Below are 19,211 nucleotides of genomic sequence, written 5' to 3'. Positions count from 1 at the left end.
CAAAATAATTCCATATTATTCCTTCAAATATCAAACTAGATCCCTAGCATATTTAAAACATGATTTACCAAAACTTGTATTATGCTAGCAAACATTTCTTACCATGAGAAAAAATATCAACATTTGACATGTCATGTTTTAATTTATTAGGCTCCAGTTTTCTTGAGTTTGGAATGCCAAAATCTATAATGGAGGCTCTCTACTGAAAGCATTATTCAGGTTAATATAGAATAAATAGCAAATATTTGGGTTATATTCTACTGTGGAGCATTTGCCTCATAAGTTTTCGTTCTCTCTTTTTTTAAGCTTATGTATTTGAGAGAGACAGAGAGAGAGAGAGAGAGAGAGAGAGAGAGAGAGAGAGAGAGAATGAGTGGGGGAGGGAAAGAAAAAGAGGGAGAGAGAGAATCCTAAGCAGGCTCTATGCTGCCAGTACAGAGACCGATGTGGGGCTCGAACTGATGAACAGTGAAATCATGACTGAGTCAAAATCAAGAGTTAGACGCTTAACCAACCGAGCCACCCAGGTGCCCCTGCCTCGTTGATGTTCTTTTAAAATACTTATGTCAAGGACATTTAAAGAAGGAGGTATTCTAAAATAGTCAGAAGTGTGGAGAACAAAGATAGGACCTACAGATAGATTTAGGGCACCCCATTAGGTGTTTTCCTTTGCATCAATATAGCAGTCATAGGAAGCTACAGCTGAAAGTATTTGCCTTCTCATTATAATAAATGAAAAGTGTTTCACAAACTACACTCAACACTTCAGTCAAATCTGATAAATGTGCACTAATTTATCGACAGTGGTAGAGGAAAATAAAGGGAGAAAGAAGTATAAGGAACTTCATCACCTCATTGTTACCTCTGTGTTGGCTCTGCTGAAAAAGCAGGGGGCGTCCTGTTGAGGGAACTACATCCATAAACACCTGGCAACAAACAGCCCAAGGCAGTTCTAGGAAGGACTCTAGAGAAGTAGCTTCGACAGGAATGACTTTCCGAAGTGAAGACGAAACAAAACCCCTACTTCCCAATAAATACTAAAGCAAAAGTGACCTGTGGAAGTTTGGGAGTAAGGGAGGAGGGATTGGTGGAGGAGGCAGGAAATTAAATGACATAAGGTTTTGTCATATCTGTGCAAAAACATCAGAATTCTATTTGTCCATACAAGATAATCCATGTTTTTCCATGAAAACACATTAACAGTAAAATATTTACAAGGGTAATGAATGATTATAAATTTTGGTAAATTTCTCTTAGGAGAAAATCAAAGGTACCAATTAATATTTAAGGTACATTCAAAAGTGAAAGAGGGGCACCTTGGTGGCTCAGTCAGTTAAGCATCTGACTTCAGCTCTGGTCATGACCCCACGGCTTGTGGGTTCAAGCCCCGCATAGGACTCTGTGCTGACAGCTTCAGATTCTGTGTCTTCCTCTCTTTCTGTCTTTCCTCCACTCCTGCTCTCTCTCTCTTAAAAATAAAATAAAGATTTTTTTTTTTTTTAAATGAAAGGAGGGCACCTGGGTGGTTCAGTCAGTTAAGCATCTGACTCCTGATTTAGGCTCAGGTCATGATCTCACGGTTCGTGGCTTCAAGCCCCGCAATCGAATTTGCACTGACAGTGTGGAGCCTGCTTGGGATTCTCACTCTCCCTTTCTCTCTGTCCCTCCCCTGTGCTCACTCTCCCTTTCTCTCTCTCTCAAAAAATAAACTAAAAAAAATAAATAAAAAATAAAAGAAGAGGAGACATAGCTTGGAGAAACATTATTGTAATGCCACTGGTTCACTAGGGGAGATGAGTTTACTGTCTGGTGATTAGGTATATTTGTGGATACATGTTGCAGTGTATGCTATTTTCTCTTTTTTTTTCAATGCGGCTGTCACCTTATCAACTACAGAGTTTGTAAAGGTTTGAATTCACACACACACACCTATATGCACACACACTCACTGGTTTGTATAATTCAGTTTAATTTTCTGATGAAACTGACCTAGATAAAAATGCGATTTACAAAATACAAGATATAATTTTATTTTTTATTGCCTTCACTTCCCTGTTGACACTTAAGTTCTAAAACTCTGATTTTGGATATTTCTGTGTTACTTTTTCATTTACATTTCAAACGTTAACAACTTTGTTAATTATTTGCAAATAGAAAGATGCAACACTAGAAATGGTAATCAGAGGGCAAGTCTGGAACTTGGAGATATTCATGAGAATGAGAGAAATGAAATAATTCTCTAGGTTTATTTCTGTAGCTCCATCAAATGAACTCAATGGCAAAGGAGACGATAGTCCTCACCCTACCACAATTTGTAAATTTGAGTTGGTGAATTTAAATCCAGTAAGACATCTTTACATGCTTGTTTATCACATTGGTTTTTGTTACCAGGGAAAATCCAATGAGTCTAAACCCTGTATCTTTTACATGAAAGCTCTGCACCATAAGTGCAGTGGGCCATCTCACAACATCTACAGTCCAACATGAAGGAAAGTTTGCAATCAAATCACCAGAATGCTTTGCCAAGAGCTAAGCAGGGGAGGGGTTTGGAATAACATAAATGGAAATTACAATCAAGTGAGTAAATTAAAATTGCTTAAAGTTTCCTTCAAAGTCAACTTCAAAGTTATCTTGGAGAGTAAAACTCATATAGTAGGAGAAAGTGGGTAAAGATCTCAGATGAGAAACAGCCAATCTGATACCTTATCACATGTTCCAGGTCTGTTTATATGCTTACTACATAAAAGAAACAATGTGTTAGGCAAGAATACAGAATGATTTTATATATATACATATACATATATATATATATGTATATATATATGTATATGTATACGTATACATATATATACGTATATATGTATACATATATCAGGGCTCTGCACTGATTATATACATATACATATGTATATACATATACATGTTATATATATATGTAGATCATGGTATACTATATCTAGTGATGATGTCTGTAAAAGTACGTAGAAATTTAAAGAGATTAACAGTGAAATAATGGTTTAACAGCTTTTCAACAATCTATCTGATGATTTTTACAAGAAGGAATACTTTTCAATAGAAAAAAAAAGGGTGAATATGGATGGAGCCAAATTTCTGAGAGTCACAGCCACAGGAAAGCTAGCTTGCATCAAATTCATCAGGCTCCCAGCAGCTATGATATCATATCCTGAGAACTATGAACAATTTAACTCAAATAATTTGCTTCTAGACCATCTCAGTATATTCAATAAGGTGGTAGAGATGGCAAATATGGGAATAGAGACTGATTTAAATAATTTATAAAGGTTCATCCATATCAAAACATGCAAGTTGGACACAAAAGATTGTTTTACTATAAAGATTTTTCCTAGGGTTCAGGAAGGCATTGGTTAGAGGCTTCTAATTTACTGCTGAAGTGCATTATATTTTCTGTGGAGAAAACAAAACTAAAATGACAAAGTTGATAATTTGTTAGTAACCTGACTAATGGAGTAATTCATATTATATGTTAACTAGCTGGAATTAAAATAAAAACATAAAAAAATAGAGTAATTCATAAACCTAGTGTATCAAGCAAATATTCTCCCAAGACTGAATTCTCCCAATTGCCAAACCAATGGCATGCAAAAGTATTAATATTTTTTACTGCAAAACAGATGATTGTTAGGGTGAAAATGAAGTTTGAGAATTGGACATAGAGAGCTACTTGAGTCAGTATTAAAAATTAAGTGAGTAATTAAGAATCTAATTTTCCTTTTTTTTAATGTTCATTTTTGAGAGAGAGCGCGCAGGCAAGTGGGAGAGGGGCAGAGAGGGAGGGAACAGAGATTTTAAAGTGAGATCTGTGCTGATTATCAGTGAGCCTGATGTGGGGCTCAAACTCAGGAACCGAACCATGAGATCATGACCTGAGCCGAAGTCAGATGCTCAACGGACTGAGCCACCCAGGGGCCCCTAAGAATCTTATTCTCACTAAAAAAAGTCCTTTGACAATTATTGTCCTGAATCAATAAAAGAGCCAGAGCTCAAATAACCTTTCAATTCACCATATAAAAAGTGGGTCTGATGTCTCAATAAGATGATAAAGATAGAAAAATTTCCACGAAGAACAGCTTTAAAACTTTGCATTATACCATTCTGGGTAGCTGTCTTCAGTGACTGAAGTGGTGAATCTATTATCTGTATCTGTATTTTTATGGGAGTCTGGAATAAGGTGAAAAAATTACCTCAGGGGTGAATTTTAGATGTGGTTTCATTTCTTTATAATCCAGCCTAACAATCATAATGTGATAGACTCGCCATAGAGTAGCATCCACAGTGAACTATCAAATGCAGGTAAAAGATCATTATTTTTCCTAATGGAGAACAATAAAATATTGCTTTATGTTGAAACACATTTAAATATATTTTTGAGTAGAACCAAACTAATGAGACTTACTGTGAAAGGAAGTGCTTCATGGGAATGCAAGCTGGTGCAGCCACTCTGGAAAACAGTATGGAGATTCCTCGAAAAACTAAAAATAGAACTACCCTACGACCCAGCAATTGCACTACTAGACATTTATCTATGGGATACAGGTGTGCTGTTTTGAAGGGACCCATGCACCCCCATGTTTGTAGCAGTACTATCAACAATAGACAAAGTATGGGAAGAGCCCAAATGTCCATCGATGGATGAATGGATAAAGAAGATGTGGTATATATATACAATGGAGTATTACTTGGCAAGCAAAAAGAATGAAATCTTGCCATTTGCAACTATGTGGATGGAACTGGAGGGTATTATGCTAAGTGAAATTAGTCAGAGAAAGACAAAAATCATATGACTTCACTCATATAAGGACTTTAAGAGACAAAACAGATGAACCTAAGGAAAGGAAAGCAAAAATAATATAAAAATAGGGAGGGGGACAAAACAGAAGAGACTCATAAATATGGAGAACAAACTGAGGGTTACGGGAGGGCTTGTGGGAGGGGGGATGGACTAAATGGGTAAGGGGCATTAAAGAATCTACTCCTGAAATCATTGTTGCACTATATGCTAACTAATTTGGATGTAAATTTAAAAAATTAAAAATAAATAAAGTAAAAAAAAAAAGTGCTTCAAATGAATATGTGCTTATATTGCGTTACTTCAGGCAAAATCTCCAGATGTCGTTCTCTACCCTTACATATCTTTGACCATGAGGAGATATTTTTGTCAAAGCATGTGAAACATTAATGCAGTTGATGCAAAGTTGGATTAAAGCCCTATCTATGTTATTGACCAGTTCTGTGACTTTGGAAATATTAAACTCAGAATCTCAATTTCTCCATCTTCAGTAAAAGATAACATCTAATTCACAGAAATATTTTAACGATTAAATGTAACTGCAATATAAAAGTCAGGAAGCTTGCTAGGGAACAAGCACTGAGGCAAATAATGCCTATAGAATATGGTGACTGCTGCATATAAATGACTTCAAAACTCTCTAAAAGTACCCAAGAAAGATGGCTGAATTTTTCACTGGGGATAAAGAAGTTACACAGAGAATGCATAATAAAGCACGTGGCCAGAGAAGTTCAGTAAGAAAGAGCACAAGTAACCAAACAAAGGGAGTCATATAATGATGAGAGGATTTTCAGCAGGTGATGGTGACAAAATGTTGGATGAGGATTACAGATGAAGGTTCAGCTAATATGTCTTGTATGCATTTTGACTTTACATTATATAAAATAGAGAGTCGGTGGGAAAATATTTAAATTGAGAAATAATTGACATATAACACTATACATTTAAGGTGCACAAGGTGTTAATTTCATACATTCATGTATTGTAATATGATTACCACCTTAGTGCTGGCTAAATTTAACAGCCTTATCATATCACATAATTATCATTTCTTTTTTGTGGTGAGAACAATTAAGATCTAGTCTCTTAGCAACCTAGCTTCTTTGAAGTTTATAATACAGCATTGTTGACGATAGTCATTATGCTGTACATTAGATCTTTAATACTTATTTATCTACTAGTCACAAGTTTGTACCCTTCAGCAACATCTATTGAGGACAGCATATTGCTTTTAGCAGTCTGGAGCATGGTGTAATAGGGAGACTTACAGATAAAGGAAACTGCCACAATAACCAATAGCCACGAGAAGAAATGATGATAAAATGATAAAACAACAATTTAGATAATATTAGGGTCAAAAAACACTTTTCTAAAATTTAAGAGCACATAAGAAAATGAGAAAAAAAAGAAAAATGTAAGGCAATACACCAAATATAAGCAAAGGTACACTCAGAAGAAAATTTATTATAAATACATAATCTAGCTTTTTAAAAATAAGGTAATCATTGACCTGGGGAAATTATAAAAATAATTAAGTTAAAAAAATAAGAGTAAAGGGGCACTTGGGTGGCTCAGTCAGTTAAACTTCCTCAGATAGGTCATGATCTCATGGTTTGTAGGTTTGAGCCCCACATCGGGCTCTGTGCTGACAGCTCAGAGCCTGGAGCCTGCTTTGGATTCTATGTCTCCCTTTCTCTCTGCTCCTCCCACGCTCACACTCTGTCTCTCTCTCTCTCTCAAAAATAAATAAAAAATATTTTTTAAAATAAGAGTAAAAGTAAATTTGAAGCAAAATGAAAATAAAATGAATCCAAGAGCTTATATTTTCTTTAAAAAATAATATTGTTAATAAATCTCTAGAAAATCTAGTCAAAAATAAAAGGTAAATAAAATTAAACATGGAAAAGTTTGTCTGATAAGTAAAAGGATTGTTCTTTCAAATTACCAGTATATTAAACGCAAAATTGTATGTTAATATATTTGAAAAGAAATTCATGAAGTAGATAATTTTCTGGGAAAAAAAGTATAAAAGCAACCGAAGTGTCCATCAAAAGTCCATCAATACATGAATGCATAAAGATGTGGCATATTACACACACATACATACACACAAATATTACTCAGCCATAAAAAAGAATGAGATCTTGCCATTTGAAAAAACATGGATGGACCTACAGAGTATAATGGTAAGTGAAATAAGTCAGACAAAGACAAACACATGATTTCACTCAGATGTGGAATTTAAGAAACAAAACAGATGAGCAAAGAAAAGAAAAAATGCAGACCTTTAAATACAGAGAACAAACTGGTGGTTTCCAGAGAGAAGGTGGATGGGGAGGTGGACAAAATAGAGGATTAAGAGTACACTTACTGTGATGAGAACTGAGTAATATACGGAATTGTCGAATCATTATATTTTACACCTGAAACTAATATAGCACTGTATGCTACGTATACCTCACATTTAAAAAAGAGAACTAATACAGTTGACATACAGAATGCAAAAAAAAAATTTTTCAGGGCACCTGGGCGGCTTAGTCAGTTAAGCAGCCTACTCTTGATTTCAGCTCAGGTCATGATCTTGCAGTTAGCGGGAATGAGCCCTGCATGGGCTTCTCTCTCTCTCCTTCTCTCTTGCCCTCCCCTGCTGGTGCTCTCTCTCTCTCTCTCTCTCTCTCTCTCTCTCTTTCTCAAAATAAATAAAGGTTTAAAAATGCAATAAAGAAAAATGATTTCATTTATAATGAACTACCAAAGCATATAAAAAAGCTACCAAAAAACTGCATAAACTATCTAAGAATAATCCCAACGTTACTGAGAATAAATCTAAATAAAATCATTCTAGAGGCATCTAATGGGACTAAAAATAACAGGGAATGAGCTAATTTTGCCAAATCTTATCCAAGTAGAAATATTAGATTATTTGAAACTCACAGATTATTGAAAATGGAAAATAACTGAAAATAATAACAGTATTATGTAGTGCTTACTTTGTGTCTCGGCACTTTTACATATATAACCCACATAATCTTCATCTCTGTCACAGAGGTGCATATAATACTTTTCTGCATTTTATGCAGCAGAAAATGAAAACTCATAAAAGGGAATTGTTCAAGATCACATAGCTAGTAGATTTTGGAACCAAGAATTAAATCCATGACTCTAAAACCCACACTCTGACCTGCTATGATGGGGACCTCAATCCCCAAAATTAGAGACAGGTCGAATAAGGATGAACATATATGTCTTTGAAATATGGAAAATGCTTATAATGTTAAATGAAAAAGAAACAAGTACAACATTATAAACAATATAATCACAATTTTATTATTTTGCCCATTTGTATGTTTGTATGAAGAAAGGACACATTAGAAAATATTGGACAAGGATGCCTGGGTAGCTCTGTAGGTTAAGCGATCGGCTCTTGATTTTGTCTCAGGTCATGATCTCAGGGTCGTGAGATGGGCCCCTCAGAGGGCCGGGCACTGGGTATGGAGACTACTTGAGATTCTCTTTTTCTCTCCCTCTGCCCCTCCCCCACATTCACTCACTCTCTCTCTCTCAAAAAAAAAAAAAAATTGGACAGAACTATATCAAACATGTTACCTGTGGTTTGAGGTAAGATTATACTTAATTTTGAGCTTTTTAAAATACATTCCAAGTTTTTAGTAAGCAACAGGTAGTATTTGTATTAGAAAATAAACAATAAGGCTGAATGTTAAAAATAGGGATAAATGGTGACCATAGATATAAAAAGGTAAAAATGTGTTTTAAAAATATATTTTATGGGGTTCCTGGTTACTCAGTCAGTTAAGCCTCTGACTCTTAATTTCAGCTCAGATCATGATCTCATGGCTTGTGAGTTCAAACCTTGCATTAGGCTCTACGCTGACATTGTGGAGCCTGCTTGGGATTCTCTCTCTCTCTTTCTCTGCCCCTCCCTGGCTCCAGCTCATGCTCTCTCTCTCTCTCTCTCTCTCTCTCTCTCTCTCAAATAAATAAACCTTAAATTAAAAAAAGTAAAATAATATTTCACTTAACTGAGTCATTCAGACATAGAAAGTTTCCCTCTTTAACATTTGCAAAGCATATGAAATCAACTAACAGCCAATCATAACCAAAGCTAAAAATACCCCCCCAATCCAATTCTCATCAGACTCTCCCCTCCTGCTCCCAGACATATGATGCTATAAGCTAAGAGGAATTAAATTTATGAAATATATATTTAGAGGAAAACTCCAAAAAGTTACATATTTACACATTTCAAATAGTATAAAAAGTCTGTTTTAGCCTTTTATTATTCAATTAGTATACACAAATCAGCAAATTATGCACCAATCTGTCCAATTATAGATTGTATAATCCTAGGGCTCACTGCAGGCTTTTTCTAAGCATATTTCCCCAGTGTGGGAAATGAAAGAAAAAAAAGCAACTCAAAAACCTTTATACTGTTTTATAACTAAATGGAAACAACAAATAAGCTAGAATATTTTATCTTTTTATTCAAATACTAAAATCTTATTTTTATTTTAAAAAGTGCAATATTACTGAAATCTTAATCTAATGAACACTCCACGATAATGATTGATTTAAGCGCCCCTTCAGTACCCTTCTTTGCCTCAAAAGTAAAGCCCCCTCAAAAAACATGGATGTTTAACTGTATAATTATCTGGTTGGGTATCCCTTCCAAGGTCCACTTCTCCTAACTCACAGGTCTTGAGTGAAACCTGGAAACCACAAATTGTTCTGCAGTAATAGAATCTTGCCATAATGAAAGTGTCAGTGCCGGCCTGTATCTGCAACCACAGCCACTTTCAGCTTTCAGTTTTTATTTAAAAGGCTTAATTGGAAGTTTTTATTACTCCCAATTAGGCTTTTTAATTAAAAGGAAAAGTTGAAAGAGGCTGCAGGCAAATACGGCGGAAACCCATATCAGCATAAAATCAAAGGAAATAAAAACAAAATGACGCTACTGTAAAACTGCACTAACGGGCGAAGCTTTCAATAATGTTTACCTCTGGTCATATTTAATGTTATGATGATTAGCACATCGACAGTGATGAAGTGGACATGACTGATTGGAAAAACCAGAGTGTGTCTAGTGTAACAATAAAATTCATCAAAATGATACTTAAAACACCACATTAGCATTCAAGGCAAAAATCTAACCAAAATGCACAGTTGACAATTCAAGTAGTTAGCAACTCTAATTCACCAACATGGCACTAACTCTACACACTAATGCAGACTCTTAAAATCTCTTTAACAAGCGGAATACTACGTAGAAACAATGTGGATAAGTGTTTATTGTTGTAAGATGATTAGCTTTTGAATGTCTTAAAGTATTTTTTCTTCTGTACAAAACCTTAGCTTGTCATGATTGTCGAATTTTGCCCTAGTGATGGTTTTTTAATTCAAAATGAAATTACAAGTTGCATTCACTTCTATTTTTGCCATCTTTTAAATTCCACGTAATGTCTTTAGAGCAAAATAAGCTTCTTATATGAAGGTGAGTTCATCCTCAGAGGTAACAAGAATATGTAGAGATATTAGATCCATATAAGACATGATTTTATAACCAATAAACTTGGCTATTTATCCTGAATTTTATAAATGTTACCAAGAGTTGGAAGAAGATATTTAAAATGACTCTTATGTAAGCTGTGATACTAAAGAAGTTATTTCTTCATATGTCAGCTTTCCAACTCACAGATTAGGTTAATATTTGCTCCCAAATCACACCTACCAAATTCTCCCCAAATTTGGGGGAATAAAATACAAATGTCTATGCAGATGGGGTAAATTTTAGTATGACATCAAGGCTGACAGAAATCTTTGTGATTTATGTCCAGTCATTTAGGGAGCTCCTATTTGGGCAGTTGAAATCTTGACTGAAAGGTAACGCCTTGTAAGGCAGCCCCCTCTGCCTTTTTCTAGAGACAATAATCACGTATAATCTCTTTTAGGAGAAGACATGCACTAAACTTGCGCAAGACTGAAAAGAAGCAGTGGGTATCATTACTGTGTATGTCATGGATTATAGACCTCTTTGCCTCCCTGCCTCGACTTTTGTCCCCCACAATTCATTCTCCACATATCAAACTTTTGTAAGGCATAAATCAAGTCAGGTAATTCCCTCGCTTTACAAACTCTTTTACAGCTACTTATAGTGGCTAGAATAAAATACAAACTCATAAGCATGGCCTATAAAAGCCCTGACTGATCTGGCTCATGATTTTAACCTTATCTTGAGTCTACTCTCTAGGTTGTTTATTTGAGAGATTTCTATTCATCCCTATGAACTTCCCTGTTAGAAGTGCTTTTGTTGCATCCTATTAGTTCAGGTATTATTATTTTCCCATTTTTGTTTGTTTCAGTATTTTTCATATCAACTTTGACTCACTGGTTGTTGAGGAGTGTATTATTTAATCTCCACATATTTGTGAATTTTACACTGTTTTTCCAGGTATTGAATTCTGATTTCATATCTCTGTGGCCAGAAAAAGTACTTGGTATAAATTCAATCTTTTTAAATGATAATACTTGTTTTGTTACCTAACATATGACCTTACCCTGGAGACGGTTCGTGCTTTAAAAGAATGTGTATTCAGGGGCGCCTGGGTGGCTCCTTTGGTTAAGCGCTCAACTTCAGCTCAGGTCATGATCTCACGGTTCAAGAGTTTGAGCCCTGCATCGGGCTCTGTGCTGACAGCCTGGAGCCTGGAGCCTGCTTCAGATTTTGTGTCTCCCTCTCTCTCTGCCCCTCCCCCGCTCACACTCTGTCTCTGTCTCTCTCAAAAATAAATAAAACGTTAAAAAATTTTTTTAAAAAAAGAATGTGTATTCAGATGCTATGGGAAGGAATGTTCTGTATATGTCTGTTTGGTCCATTTGATCGAAAGTATAGTTCAAGTCCAACATTTCCATACTGATTTTCTCTCTGAATGATCTATCCATTATCGAGGGTGGGGTATTAAAATCCCTTAGTATTACTGTAGTGTTGTCTATTTCCCCTTTCAGATCTGTTATTATTTGCTTAATACGTTTAGATGTTTCAATGTTGGGTGTATATATTTACAATTGTTATAGACTCTTGATAATTTGGCCCATTTATCATCATAAAATGACCTTTTTCACTCTTACTACTACTGTCTTTGTCTTAAAGTCTACTTTGTCTGATGTTATGTCTGATGTCTATAGTTACCCCTGCTCTCTTTTGGTTGCCACCTGCATGGAATATCTTTTTCCTTCCCTTCACTTTGAGCCTATGTGTGTCCTTAATTCTGAAGTTAGTCTGTTATTGGCAGCATATAGTTGGGTCTTATTTTTTATCCATCCAGCTGCCCTGTGACTTTTGATTGGATGATTCAATCCACTTATAGTTAGAGCAATTATTGATAGATGAGGACTTACCAAAGCCACTATATTGGGTTTTGGCAGTTTTGTAGTTTCCTTGTTCTTTTCTTCTTCTCTTGCTGTCTTCCTTTGTGAACTGACAATTTTCCATAGTGGTATGCTTTGATCCTCTTTATCTTTTGTGTATCTACTGTAGTTTTGCTTTGTATTTATCATGATGCTTACATAAAACACCTTATTAGATGTTAACAGTCTATTTTATGCTTTTAACAACTTTGATCACACACAAAAATTCTACTCTGCTATCCCCCTTTTTATGTTTTTAATGTCATACTTTACCTATTTTATATTGGTGTGCTTTAACAAATTATTGTAGTTAAAGTTATTTTTAATGTGTATTTATTTATTTTGAGAGAGAGAGAGAGAGCATGAGCTAGGTAGGGGCAGAGAAAGAGGGAGACAGAGTGAAGGAGGAGGGAGAGAATCCCCAGCAGGCTCCGCACTAACAGTGCAGAGCCTGATGCAGGGCTCCATCCCACGAACTGTAAGACCATGACCTCAGTCGAAATCAAGAGTTGGACACTCAACTGCCTGAGCCACCCAGGTGCCCTGATAGTTATTTTTTTTTAATTTTTTTTTTATGTTTATTCATTTTTGAAAGACAGAGGGAGACAGAGCACAAACAGGGGTGGGGCAGAAAGAGAAGGGGACACAGAATCTGAAGCAGGCTCCAGGCTCTGAGCTGTCAGCACAGAGCCCGACGCAGGGCTTGAACTCACAAACCGCGAGATCATGACCTGAGCCAAAGTCGGACGCTCAACTGACTGAGCCACCCAGGTCCCCCTCTGATAGTTATTTTTAATACTTTTATCCTTTAACCTTTTTACTAGAGTTATGTGGTTAACACATCACCATATTACAGTAGTAGAGTATTCTGAATTTAAATATATACTTACCTTTCTCAATATGTTGTATATTTTGCCTTCATGTTACTAATTAGCATTCTTTCATGTTAACTTGAAGAATTCCTTTCAGCATTTCTTACAAGACAGGTCTAGTGGTAATGAACTCCCTTAGCTTTCTTTGTCAGGGAGGATCTCTATCTCTCCTTCATTTCTGAAGGACCACTTTGACAGATAAAGTATTCCTTTCTGGCAGTTTTTCTCCTTCAGCATTTTGAATGTATCTTCCCACTCTCTCATGGCCTAGCTTAAGGTTTCTGCTGAGAAACTCACTGATAGCCTTATGCAGATTCCAATGTAAGTGACAAGCTTCTTTTCTCTTGCTGCTTTTATGATTCTTTGTCTTTGATTTTCACCAGTTTTATTGTAATGTGTCTTGGAGAAGATCTCTTTAAGTTGAGTTGGGGGATCAGTAAACCTCATGAACTTGGATGTCCATATCTATCCCCAGATTTGGGAAGGCCTCAGCCATTATTTTTTTAAGTAAGTTTTCTGTCCCCTTCTCTCTTTTCCTGGGACTCCAGTAATTCAGATTGCTTCTCTTGATGCTGTCCATAGTTCACATGGCTATCTTCACTCTTTTTCACTCTTTTCCCTTTGTTCTCTCATGACTTCAAAGTTCTTGTCTTCTACTTTGCACATTTTTTTTACATTTGATGCGTTCTGTTACCGATGCCCTCTATTGAATTTATCATTTCATGTATTATAGTCTTCGACTCCAGAATTTGTTTGGTTCCTTTTCGTTATTTCTATATCTCTGTTAAACTTCTCATTTTGCTCATCTATTGTTTCCCTAATTTTGTTTCATTGTCTGTGTGTCTTTTTTTTTTTTTGTAGTATATTGAGCTTCCTTAAAACAGCTATTTTTATCAGATAAATTGCAGATATTTATGTCCTTGGGGTTAGTTACTGGCAAATTGTTGTGATCCTTTTGCAGTGTCATTTCCTTGATTTTTCATGTTCCTTGAAGTCTTGAGCTGCTGTCTTCACGTTTGAGGTAGCATCTACCTCCTCCAATCTTTACTGACTGGTCTGGGAGAGAAATACCTTTTGTCAGTCCTGCTAGGGATTCTGAGGCTTTCTCAGGTCTTCTACAGATATAAATAGTATTACTGTCTTAATTTTCTAATGTTGTAACAAATTACCACAAATGTAGTGACTCAAAACAACACATTTATTATCTTACAATTCTAGGAGGTTCAGAAGTCTGACACAGCTCTCAGAGAAGTAAAATCAAAATGTTTGCAATGCTCTGTTCCTTTCTGAATGTTTGTGTCCTCCAAAAATTTCTATGTTGAAATCCTAATGTGATGCAATTTGGAAGTGGAGCTTTTTGGAGGTGCTTAGGTCATGAAGGTAGAGCCCTCATGAATAGGACTAGTGCTCTTATGAAAGGAACCCTACAGAGCTCTGTAGGCCCTTCTGCCATATGAGGTTATAACAAGAAGTCTATGGCCCTCACTTGATCATGCTGGTATCCTGATCTTAGTCTTTCATCCTCCAGAACTGTGAGAAATACATTTCTGTCATTTATAAGTGTTTTGTCTTAGCAACCTAAACAAACTAAAACACTTTCTGAACCTTCTAGAAGAGAGTCTGTTTCCTTGTATTTTCCAGTTTCCAGAGGGTACCTACTTTTCAGCTCACAGCCCCCTTCTTCTATCTTCAAAGCCATAATTTCAAATTTCTTTGACCCTTCTTCCATCATCACATTTGTATCTTTAACCACAGCCAGGAAAAATGCTCCTCCTTTTAAAGACTGATGTGATGAGGATGGAGCCACCCCAATAAGCCAGGATAACCAAAACCCAGTCCCAAGATCTTTAATCTCAATCACATCTGAAAAATCTCATTTGCATGGTAAGATAATACATACACAGGTTCCAGAGATTCAATGTAGGTGTATTCTGTCTTCCCTAATTATCTTCTTGAGTCTCAATTCTCTCACTTTTGTAACAGGAGAAATAATACTTCCTACCTTATAGGGTTATAAGGATAAAATGTGATTATACAAAAGAAGCAATTGGCCCAGCATCTACATATAACCGTGGCTTTAAAACTGTTAGCTACTTTCATAAATAATAACTTGTCCCCGCCGTGCCCACTCACTTCTAACAAAATCTACTTTTGTCCTACCACAAAATAGTCAGTGTCATTGATTTTGAAACTTTACCTATGACAGATTCTTTTCTACTCTCAGAAGACAATTTTTTTCTGCTTCTATAGGTTAATCTTAAATCTTTCACAAGATTTGCCCCCTAAATAAGCAGGAGAGGTGGTACCAGGGGTTATAACTCTACAAATGAAATTTTCAAAAACCACTGCTCACTAATGGGTCCTAAACCCCTGAAAAACATCTTTTATGACAATTCATGGCTACTTTTCAATCCAAATAAACCTCACACTAAAATTCATCATTAACACATGTCTCTTTCCCCTAGGCCCAGAGCTGAAAGCAGTGAGGCAGACAGCCAATCACCGGCTACTTTCGGAGGGCCTGGTGTTACAGTATAACCAGATTGTCAAGGTTCACCTAGAGGATTACCTGCTAAATCACAAGTTTAAAGAAAACAATTTGGAGTTACCCAAGAGGAAACAACACACTTACTTATCTCCAGACTCTCCACACAGACTGTATTAAATTTTCCATAACCAAATTTACTGCAGGACTGAGAACAAGCATGTGATATTTCTGCTGAAAGTTCTTGATATTTGAAACTGCCTTTTATAAAGAAGCTTAAGGCGTAAGGTGCAATTCCCTATCTTTTTGGCAAAACTCATTTTTCCCATTGGGGAAAATTGCTTGGCCATCTAATTGTTCCAGAGTACAAGGTAAAAATAAGTTCAAAACACAGGACCTAAATTAAACTAGATGATACTGCTCACTGTCAAGATTTTTTTTGAACACTATATTTGATATCATCAAACTGTTCAAGAGTACTTTTAGCACCAATATCTGTGACATTTTAAATCCATAAAATACAAGTACTCAAACAAGTGGAGGAAAAAAGAAATAAAAGATGGCATAAAAATTACTTTCTTGGGGCGCCTGGGTGGCTCGGTTGGTTAAGCGTCTGACTTCGGCTCAGGTCATGATCTCACGGTCCGTGAGTTCAAGCCCCGCGTCGGGCTCTGTGCTGACAGCTCAGAGCCTGGAGCCTGTTTCGGATTCTGTGTCTCCCTCTCTCTCTGCCCCTCCCCTGTTCATGCTCTGTCTCTCTCTGTCTCAAAAATAAACGTTAAAAAAAAAATTAAAAAAAAATTACTTTCTTAACAATTTCCTAATTAAATATACATTGGAATATAGCGATCATTGAGCCAAACTGGTAATGAACTCTTAGGGAAACACTCAGCATTTTTCCAATACTCGGTAGGCACAGCATTAGGTGTATGGTGTAGGAATTTAGAAAACGAGTAGAATTCAGTCAGATAGATTTGTTGTAGTCAACATTCACAGATGCTAAAAAAGAAAGCATTTTGTGTTTGAAAAGGGCACCTCAATTCCCATCCCTGCCTATCAAGTGAAAGGGAAAATATATGAGGATATCAATTGTGAAATGTCAGCATACTAAGTAGGGTATATAGCTCATGTTTCTTGATATGAAAGGGAAAGACCTCAGTGAATGCTATTTGAAAGTCCATCTGCCAGTTATACTGTACCTTCCCATATTCTATAAAGCCACTCAGGGGGGATGTGCAGAGTGGAGAAGAGCTATCGCAATACATCACCCATCACCACCCACAGCAGTTCATGGGAGTGCTGGAGAAAATTGGATGTACTAGAAAAAATGAATTTAGAAATAAAAAAGAAGAGCTTCAGAATTTCAACAAGAAAAGGAAAAGAACAGAAGTAAATCATAGGGCTACCTTATTCCATGAGATAAGCATGCATGAATGAATGCATATATTACAAGATTTTTTACTAAGCCTAAAACATTGTGATGAAATATAAAAAGGGCCTATATCTTTTGTTGTCCCAATCAAAGTGGGGGGGTGGGAGTGGGGAGAGAAATGAGCTAGTCCAAAGTGACAGTGCTAGCAGCAGATAATGAAAGCTTGAAATTGAAATGGTGATAAAAACTGTGTGTAAATCCTATAGATTAGATGCATATTTATTTCAGTTACAATTCAGATTCTATTGAAGAGCGTGTAACATCTTAAGAATAATTTAAAAATCCCTCATCTTTTCATTTCAAAAGAAAAAAAGGGAGGAATAATCTCCATGGATGAATCTGAATTCATGAATGGCAATAGTTATATTTTAACGTGTTTCTCAAACCAAAGGACCCCCTAATCACTTCTGAGATTTAACAAGATGACATCAAACTATGAACAGGATCATTTCACACACAACAATATCACAGTCACCTCTGAGGAGAAAGTGCAGCAACATTATACAGTTTAAAAGTGCATATGAAAAGGAAAAGTGTAACCAAACTACCCAGAGTATGTGAGTGAACATCATAAGATTAATAATGTGTAAAATTTAGCCAAAATCCTGCTGCCCATAGCAGGTATTTTATCTTTTCTTAGAATGTTTAGATGGCTGGAAACTTTTAAAGATAGGACACTGTCATTTGAAATGGATTTTTCTTTAAAAAGATGGTTTTGATATATCACTACACAGCTCCAAAAGTAAATGGGCACCCAAGTGCAAAAAGGGCTCCCAGGAAGACACATTTCCAATACTGACCTGGCCAAGTGTAAGACTGTGGAAAATATATTGAAGTTTGATTTGATGGTCGTCTCCAAAAAAAAAAAAAAAAAAAAAAATCCTCTCTCATCGTATCAATGACAAGATAGTGGCATTTGTTTACACTCAACCAATGGAGTGATTTCTTATACTGTAGTATATATCTCATTAACCTGTCTTATTAGGCCAATGATAATTTGGACTAAAATTTACATCTATGAAGTATAGTGGCTTGAGACGGTATAAAAAATATACCTAGTTAATGAAACTCAAAACTTTTATTTGTTTTCTCTTAATCATTTGGATAAGCTGTCTAAAATACTGTCCTCTTCTACTCCATCTTTTGAAATAAATCTGGCTGAATACATTTGATTCATTTTTCAGTTGTGTCTCCCCCACCATTTCATATTAATCTGCCATCCTATTTATAGAATAGAGAAATAAAAAATACACCCCATATTTTAATAATATAAAATGATGGCAGAAAAACATTAGAGGGCAAAATATGTTTCTTTTTTTCATTCCTTCCTTTTAACCAGTTTAGGGGTGGGGGGTGGGGGGGGAGTCTGTCTTGATTGAGCTTTTAATTAGTTAATCTCCCAAACAGGTAAGTCAGTGCTGTTAAGTGCTATTCTGGTTTCAAATAATTACCTGAAAATGAGTGCCTGGGGTTGGATTAACTATAGCCTCATTAGCATTCATCACTATTGCTATAGCACGAAGCGAAAGAAAAATAAAATGAAGAGAGGAGATAAAACTACAAAACCAAAATGAACACAATTTTTTAAAATCCTGGCACTAGCCATCTTCTCCCTGAACACTTACTCACTGTATAGACTGTCATGGTCACATAAAAGCCCATTCTTGAAACAGAGTCATCTGGCACAAATTTTGTACTTGTTTCTGTCTTACATGCAGAGATTCTCACACTTTAGTGGGCACCAGAACCACCTGGGGAGCTTATTAAAAGTTAAGATTCCCAGGACTCAAAAGATTCTGAGGCAGCATGTATACTTTGGGGTCCAGAAATTTCCAAACACTGCAGCTGATTCTCATGAGGGCATCAACAGATCATATATGGAAAAATACTACCCTAGGGCCTATGGACTATATGTAGCCTCTTCTACACACCTAAAGAAAGAAAGATTTTCTACATATACTCTACATTTCTGTAAGGTAGAAATACAGTCACAATTTCATCTCACCATCTACTACATGAATGATGCTAATGCCACCTACCCTAAGCTGAGCCTCCCAGTGACAGGTCCTCAGTACCTCTGGAAATTATTCATTCCATCTTTGACAACTCCGACTCTTCCTATATTCCTATGTTTGCATATAGATTTTTGTTCTAACCTTTGGAACCATATTC

General features: G+C 36.0%; 1 long non-coding RNA gene across 7 annotated transcripts in view; it reads right to left on the bottom strand.

Moving 5' to 3' along the window:
• The window catches only part of LOC132664239 (uncharacterized), a 307,601-nt gene that overhangs the window by 160,940 nt on the left and 127,450 nt on the right, over window positions 1–19,211 (bottom strand). Inside the window, exon 4 of one of the 7 annotated variants that reach the window (XR_009603535.3) lies at window positions 13,141–14,178. The exons of the other annotated variants lie outside the window; for them this stretch is intronic. This is a non-coding gene — a long non-coding RNA (uncharacterized LOC132664239). The remainder of the gene's footprint in view (window positions 1–13,140; window positions 14,179–19,211) is intronic. 7 annotated transcript variants of the gene reach the window in all.

This window comes from Panthera onca, chromosome F2 (genome assembly GCF_046562875.1).
Source record: "Panthera onca isolate mPanOnc1 chromosome F2, mPanOnc1 haplotype 2, whole genome shotgun sequence".
NCBI classification, from domain to species: Eukaryota; Metazoa; Chordata; class Mammalia; order Carnivora; family Felidae; genus Panthera; species Panthera onca.
The sequence above is the reverse complement of the archived record's forward strand: the minus strand, read 5'-3'. Positions and strand labels throughout refer to the sequence as shown.